The sequence below is a fragment of the Pongo pygmaeus genome, chromosome 11 (genome assembly GCF_028885625.2).
Source record: "Pongo pygmaeus isolate AG05252 chromosome 11, NHGRI_mPonPyg2-v2.0_pri, whole genome shotgun sequence".
Lineage (NCBI taxonomy): Eukaryota > Metazoa > Chordata > Mammalia > Primates > Hominidae > Pongo > Pongo pygmaeus.
The window spans coordinates 129055816-129064529 of record NC_072384.2 but is presented as its reverse complement, the minus strand read 5'-3'; positions in this window follow the sequence as shown (position 1 = coordinate 129064529).

Sequence of the window (8714 nt, the reverse complement as noted above, 5' to 3'; positions counted from 1 at the left end):
TCCTCCCAGACCCATCAGCAATAAGTCGAAATAGGCCCAGTGCCTGGAATATGGTTGTTTTAATCCTTTGTCTGAAGTGTGTATTTTTGCCTTTCTTGCATATCATTAATAATATATAAATAAGAAAGAGAAAGAATACATGTAAAGGCCTATGTTTGTTAGTGAGCTACTTTAAAGTGTGAATAACATTAGCAGATGAAATATGCACAATGTTTAGAATCTTTTTAACTTCAGATAAGAGTTTTATTATTTAATTTTTTATAAAACAGGCTGATAATTATGATTTCCATAAACTTCTGGCTTTTTTAGAAAAGCAAAAACAGCCAAACAAAATAAAAACATCAATGAGCTATTTGAAACTTGCCGAGAGAGTTTTATGGGAAAGATTGAACATGAGAATTACCCCTGCGCACAGTACAGCATTTCACTGAAAATGAGATCCACTTATTCTCCTCACTCTCTCTTCTCACCCTCACAGTCAGCTCTCCTCTTTATCTAATTGTCCTCCAGTGAAAGCATTTTCCTTAGAAGATCTTGCCTCTCAATTTCCCTCTCCTACTTATAGAGATCAACTGTGCTCCTTCCTTGTCTCTCGTTAGCAAGTCTACTCACCTAGCCACCATTTACCACAACTGATAAGGCAAAAGTGATAAACTGAGGAAAAAATGTGTTTGTCTTATAAATAAAAGATTGTTCAGTCAAAAAACAGGATGGGATTGGTTACATGTAATGAAAATTATTTTTATCACATATGCACATTAAAAATAAGGCAATTTGTCACATACACTGCTGAAGGACTTTAAGTAAACAATGCTGGAAATGGAAAGGAAATGATGCTGGTGATGGAAAGGAGATGGTGCTGCTGATCGAAAGAAGATGGTGCTGCTGAAGGAAAGGAGATGGTGCTGGAGATGATGGAAAGGAGATGGTGCTGGTAATGATGGAAAGGAGATGACGCTGGTGATGATGGAAAGGAGATGATGCTGGTGATGATGGAAAGGAGATGATGCTGGTGATGATGGAAAGGAGATGGTGCTGCTGATGATGGAAAGGAGATGGTGCTGGTGATGGAAAGGAGATGGTGCTGGTGGTGGAAAGGAGATGATACTGATTTTGGAAAGGAGATGCTGCTGATGATGGAAAGGAGATGATGGTGATAATGGAAAGGAGATCGTGCTAATGGAAAGGAGATGCTGCAGATAATGGAAAGGAGATGGTGCTGATGATGGAAAGGAGGTGGTGCTGATGATGGAAAGGAGATGGTGCTGCTGATGGAAAGGAGATGGTGCTGCTGATGGAAAGGAGATGGTGCTGATGATGGAAAGGAGATGGTGCTGCTGATGGAAAGGAGATGGTGCTGGTGATGGAAAGGAGATGATGCTGGAGATGGAAAAGAGATGGTGCTGCTGACGGAAAGGAGATAGTGCTGGTGTTGGAAAGGAGATGATACTGATAATGGAAAGGAGATGGTGCTGATGATGGAAAGGAGATGGTGCTGATGGAAAGGAGATGGTGCTGGTGATGGAAAGGAGATAGTGCTGGTGATGGAAAGGAGATGATACTGACAATGGAAAGGAGATGGTGCTGATGTTGGAAAGGAGATGGTGCTGATGATGGAAAGGAGATGGTGCTGATGATGGAAAGGAGATGGTGCTGGTGATGGAAAAGAGATGATGTTGATGATGGAAAGGAGATGATGCTGCTGATGGAAAGGATATGGTGCTGGAGATGGAAAGGAGATGATGCTGATGATGAAAAGGAGATAGTGCTGGTGATGGAAAGGAGATGATGCTGATGATGGAAGGGAGATGGTGCTGGTGATGGAAAAGAGATGATGCTGGAGATGGAAAAGAGATGGTGCTGCTAATGGAAAGGAGACAGTGCTGGTGTTGGAAAGGAGATGATACTGATAATGGAAAGGAGATGGTGCTGATGATAAAATGGAGATGGTGCTGGTGATGGAAAGGAGATGGTGTTGTTGATGGAAAGGAGGCATATATGGAAGCATGAATGGACACCCACCTCATTGCCAAGTTATTCCTCTGATTTCTATTAGCATTCTTTATGGTTTAGTGCCCTAGTCAAGTGATAGATCATCCTCTTCTTAATATAGTCTTTATACAGATTTTCTCTCCTATCTCAAGCCGATGGAAATTATTTTATTTTGCCTTATGCATTACATCCCTTTTGTGCTCATTATGCATTGAAGAGCTGGAACCACTAATAGTGGTAGCAATTTCTTCTCCTAATGTTTCCTTCTCATGTAGAAAGGTATAGTTTCAAATTTAACTTGAATCACAAGAGATCAAGTGCTCTGAAATTTTATTGAAGATGCATCCAGACAAGTCAAAATCATTTTAACATTTGTTAAAATAATATATATCGTATTCCTGAGTGTAGTTTTTGAATTGACTTTCGTATTTCTAAAAATGTAATTAGCCTGGTGTGGTGGCTCATGCCTATAATCCCAGCACTTTGGGAGGCTGAGGCAGGTGGATCACGAGGTCAGGAGATCAAGACCATCCTGGCTAACATGGTGAAACCCCATCTCTACTAAAAATACAAAAAATTAGCTGGATGTGGTGGCGGGTGCCTGTAGTTCCAGCTACTTGGGAGGCTGAGGCAGCAGAATGGCGTGAATCCGGGAGGCAGACTTGCAGTGAGCAGAGATCGCACCATTGCACTCTAGCCTGGGCGACAGAGCGAGACTCCATATAAAAAAAAAAAAAAATTAACTGGGCATGGTTGGCACATGCCTATAACCTCAGCCTACTCGGGAGGCTGAGGCAGGAGAATCACTTGAACCCGGGAGGCAGAGTTTGTGGTGAGCCGAGATCATGGCATTGCACTCCAGCCTGGACAACAAGAGTGAAAATCTGTCTCAAAAAAAAATGTAATTAATTTGCTCCCTAATAATTGCTTCTAAATATACCTAGGATACTTTTTATAAGTGTGGAGAAAGTCAACATTAGTGCCAGGGTCTTACTCTACAGAAAATGATTCCTCAAAACAAACCAGAGATAAAAATAGAAATACACGACCAAATACCATTCACTGAAGATGCGATGAGTGTATCAGAGAAAAGGCTAGTGTTGTTTAATGCATTATACTGTTGCTCTGCTTATTAGAATCATGCTGGTTTCTTAATGGATGTAATATTTTGTGATTATTTTGTGACCCTTTCAATAAAATAAGTCATGAATCCCTTTGAGACATAACTTTCTACTGAAACACTCTTTTATTTAAAAAAAAAAAATGCTTTAACTTGAATCATCTCACTTTATCATGCCTTTTGTTAAGAGATTTTAATCATCTGTAGGTCTGATAAATTTATGATGCTAAAAATAATCTAGTGAATATGAAGAATGCAAAATAAGTAAAGATAATTACAAGTTATTAAAATCCATGAAGAACACATGTGTTATTAAAGCAGATGAAACTTGAATTAAAGCTCAACAAGTAAACCAAATATAATAATATTCAAAAATAAACAATGGTAGTTTCCCTTTTTCCTAGATATAAAATCTTCTGCTAATGCTATCTTCTGTTCCAAGATAGCCCATTAATTCTTGATTAAAATGGAACCAATCAAAATCTACCACTACCTCTTAGTTCCAAAAGCTATTTTCCTTTTTATGTAACTGGATTCTGTATACCTGGAAGATATACTGATGGATTTCGTATACATAGTAATACATGTACTGGGGAGTTCTACCAGGAAGCATCAAACTCATCAATGTATCTGATTTTGGAGCCTATGCAAAAGAAACTCCTTCGAGGTGAATCTACCTAACAATATCTTTTCTTTTCTTTTTTTTTTTTTAATAGGATGCAACTGTCACAATGGGTTTCAAGATGGATCATTTTTATAACAAAAACTTCTTTTTAGTGAGTACTGATTTTCATTTTCAGGTTTTGTTGCTAGCTCTATAGAATGACAAAAAAAAGAAAAACATGCCTATTAGACATCACATTAGAGTATGATGGTCAGGATCCCAGCAAGAGAAAAATGTCACATTTAAATGGGTTCATTGATACGAACTTAATTAAGAAACCACAGTATTTACTAAAATGGATATAGAGCCAAGAGAACCAAAAAGGGATGGTGAATCCAAAAGGTGGTAATACCACCCCTGAATGGGCAAGAGGGGAGAGTAGGTACCAGCTGCAATTGTAGGAGATGTTGAGAGTTACCACCCAACAGGAGGTATGTTCTTTAGAGAAGCACAGCCAACCCACAGGAAGAGAGCACTGGAAATGGATAACTCAGCCTTTCTCTTCTCATATCCTACAAACTCCCACCAATACCTCTGATTAGCTGAACATATTAAAAAGTTAAAAGAGAGCCTATTGATACAGTCTATAAAAGTCAGCAGGGGGCCAAAATTCAAGTATGTATCTGGGAGTTCAAAACTATATTTTACATAAATATTTTTAAATTACAAGAATTTTTGTCCCCAAAAATCCTTTCATATATTTTTATTTGTCAATGACATTTTGAGGATAGATAGATCAGCAATGAGGCCTTACTATACTTCTAAAAATGTTCTTTTTGAAACATATTTACCAAATGATCCTTGGCTATCTAAAAAAAACATAAAGACTGTCTGTTTAAGCAAACGCTCTTAACAATGGCCACTTTAAAAAAAAAATCCTACTTATTTGGTAAAGTGCACACAAGGCACAGAAGGAAGTAACCCTGTCAGAATGGAAAGCAATATTCAAATGGCCCTTCTCTCCCAAAGCTATTATAACTAAAACCAGACCATTTTATTGCCTTTAGCTTATTTACAACGCATCATAATTTGGTAAGCTAGGAATTAATTATTAGTTTTACTTATTTGACCTTGGGAGAAATATTTAGTAATATTAAATATAGCTGCAGACAGATCTTGCTAAGATCACTCTATTTTATCTAATTTATTCGTAATCTAAACCAAAACTTACTCGAGAACTGAACTTAAATATACTTAGCATGACCTTCATCTTATATGTATAAAATTTGACATAAAATTAACGGTTTATTATCAAAAAAAAGGTATACAATTACTTTAATGTGTGAACTAAGAAAAGGGCAAAAGAGTCATTTGATATTAAGGTTATGTACATTTCTTGAAATACATCCTTCAAATACCATTTATGTTTAAAGACTTATTTAATACCTAAGTCTTTTCATACTCATTCTTAAGTAGGAAATGTAAATTGGTCCAGCCATTCAAGAGAATAATTAAATATTACTTATAAAATGTCATAAAATAGGCATTACCTTTATCTAACTATTTTCACTTCCAGGGATTATCCTAAGAAAATAATCAGACTTTTTAACGAAGTTTTATGTACAGGTGTTTTAACACATAGAGAAAAATGGATGCGAAGAAGTTATTAAAGAAATAATACAAGAGAATTTTCAACAGCTGAAAGTAATCTCAAATGGTCAAATTGAAAGAAATGCTGAACAGGATGAACAACAAAGATCATGACACACACCAAAACATGATGAATTTTCACAGCTTCATGAATGAAAATTTTAAAAAGTTTCCAAAGAGGAAAATGTGCTGTCACCCACAGAAGAATGAGTTCACACTTCTCACTAGAAAGCACCAAAATGCCTTAAAAGAATGGATGAGTAATTTGGAAAGTATAGGGAAAGGTAACTCTCAATCCATTATTATATAAAAATACCTAAAGTTTGAGGTAATATGAGTATAATTGGAAGAAAGCATGGGAAATGCCTTTTCTTTACTTTCTGACACTCAAAACCTTGAATACAACTACAGGGAGGAAAAAGAATAGAAATCATGCTTTGACTTTAAACTGGAAATAAATAAGAAATTCAGAAGTGTTCGGAATTATTTGGAAATGAGATCAGTCTGTCGTCATATACGATAGCAATTTATAAAGGAAGTTAAAAACTGTAAGAAGTTTTTTTTTTTTTTGCACCCCTAAGTATGTGGCTTGGGACATTCATAGCTATTATTATGATCATTACTAACAGCAATTATTTCTGAGTGCTTATTATCTACTAGGAACTTTGTTTTATCCTCTACATATAAAATCATACTGAGTACTCATAAATTGGATGGGATGTAGGTATTATTATCTTCAGTTTTGCAATGACAAACTAAGGCTTGGGAACTATGAGTAACTTTCCCAAAGTCATACATTTTGCAAGTGGTAAAGTTAAATTACAACCAGATTTTCCTGACTTATTTAAACACATTGTCTTAAACATTATTTTAAAATCTTACAATGATCCAACTAATTATCCTTAGCAAACAATACACAGACCTTCCTTGACCTCTCAACAATTCAGTGCTTGCTTTACTATTAACATTTTTTTGTTGTTGACAGAAATAATTAAAATATTTTCAATCCTGTATCTCCAGGACCTTCTTGGTATTATCCTTTCAAATTCCCTCCCAGAAGCTACATGACTCATCTGTTCAAAATCTCCTCTTCCATGAAACCTAGAGGAGAGAAAGCCTATTTTCAATTAGTCCTAGCATTCCCTGTTCTCTGCTGATAAGACTCTACTGAATAAGTACCTGTGTAGGGGCATTCAGCATTGGCTTAATTCATACCCAAGAGCACCTTACACTGCCAAAAGCTTCCAAAAAATTCTAGAAAAGTGCCTGAAGGAAAATTTTAAGTACTAGTGGAAAAATCATAAAAGGATAGTTCAGGGAAAGAGAAATAATTGTTATTTTCTACTATAAAAGCAAACATTGAACTTCATGGAGTTCGACATGTGTCTAAAATTGATTGTGGGTCACTCCTGGCTTTCATCTTGATGAACCATTTATCTTCTGTGAGAATTTAGAATACTTTACCTTCCCACTTTTATTCACCTTCCTGCACTCCAACCACATCTTCAGCATAGTGTCCTAGACTCTAGCAGGATTCTAGAGCCTGTAAGAATGTTCTTTAAACTGCAGAAGTCATATGCCAGAAGTATTTCGAAGCTCGGTTCTATTGTTCATTTTAATGTAGTCTGGATGTCTCAGTACTAAGTCTACAGCTGAAGGTTGCTTATTCATTGTCCACCTTATCTATTTTTAATGTAGGAGATGTAAAGATTTTTTCTATGCATAAATAAGCTAATATTATAAACAAATGCAAGTGCTTGTAATTGTATGTAACTGATATGGGAGTTAAAAAGAAATTATTTAGGCAGATAATGAGGGTCAGGAAGTCCTCAGTAAGGTTTTCCTTTTAATGAAGAGCAGCACCAAAACCATTTTCTTTTCTAACAAAGAGCAGCCTGTAAAATCAAGCTGCAGACATAGATAAGTGAACAGGAAGCTTGCACGGATGAATGCCGGCAGCTGTGCCAGCAGGAAAGGGGCTACCTGGAAGCTAGGCATGTGCAACGCGGTGGCTCCATCTTCCCTTCTCTTTACCAAACCACATGTACGATAAGGAGAAGACAACATGGCACTGGCCAAGTAAAGACTATATCTGCATAATAGAAGATTAGGATGGGGCAGCCAGGTTCCTCATGCATTATGCAAACATCACACCTAATCCAACCAATCCTTGGGCCCTGTGTAAATCAGACACTGCTTCCTCAAAGCAGCCTATAAAATCCAGTGCACTTTACTGTGGGCCAGGAGTCCAACTCAGGCACCCCCCTCTCTCGCAGGATAGAGAGCTATTCTTCTTTCTCTTTCTTTCGCTTTTTTTTTTTTTTTTTAGACTGAGTCTTGCTCTGTCACCAGGTGAGAGAGCAGTGCTGCAATCTCTGCTCACTGCAACCTCTGCCTCCCAGGTTCAAGCTAGTCTCCTGCCTCAGCCTTCTGACTAGCTGGAACTACAGGCACACGCCACCACACCCAGCTAATTTTTGTATTTTTTTTTGTTTTTGTTTTTGTTTTTTGGGAGAGATGGGGTCCCACCATGTTGGCCAGGATGGTCTCCATCTCTTGACCTCATGATCCACCCACCTTGGCCTCCCAAAGTTTTGGGATTACAGGCATGAGCCACTGCACCCCGCCTCTTTTGCCTATTAAACCTCTGCTCCTAAACCCACTTCTTGTGTGTCCATGTACTTGATTTTCTTGGCGTGAGATGACAAACCTTGAGTATTTACCCCAGACAAAGACGCAGCTTCAAAACAAAGAGAGAATCAGTAATTTTTACAGTTTAGTTAATTCCGTATTTAAACTTTCAAAGCACATGTCAAACACAATAATCTTGATGTTTCAATGGCCCTCTATTTGTTTTCTTCAGTTATGAAGACCAAGGAGCACTTTACAATGTTTTTTACTGCTTCTGTTTTGTTTACTTTTTTTTTTTTTTTTTTTTTTTGACAGAGACTCGCTCTTTCGTCCAGACCGGAGTACAATGGCACAATCTCAGCTCACTGCAACCACCATGGCCTAGGTTGAAGCAATTCTCCTGACTCAGCCTCCTGAGTAGCTGGGACTACAGGTGCACACCACCACATCCAGCTAATTTTTGTATTTTTAGTAGAGACAGGGTTTCACCATGTTGGTCAGGCTGGTCTCGAACTCCTGACCTCAGGTGATCCGCCTCCCAAATCTCGGCCTCCAAAGTGGTGTTTTGTTTACTTTTATATTTTCTACAACATTTACAGTCACTAAATGGCAAACAAATTAAACTTTCTTTCACTTGGGCAGAAACGGTTTGATCCAAGACATTTTCTTGTCAGATTTTGTCAGAAAAAAATGTCAACTTTGTTTCTAACTTAACTT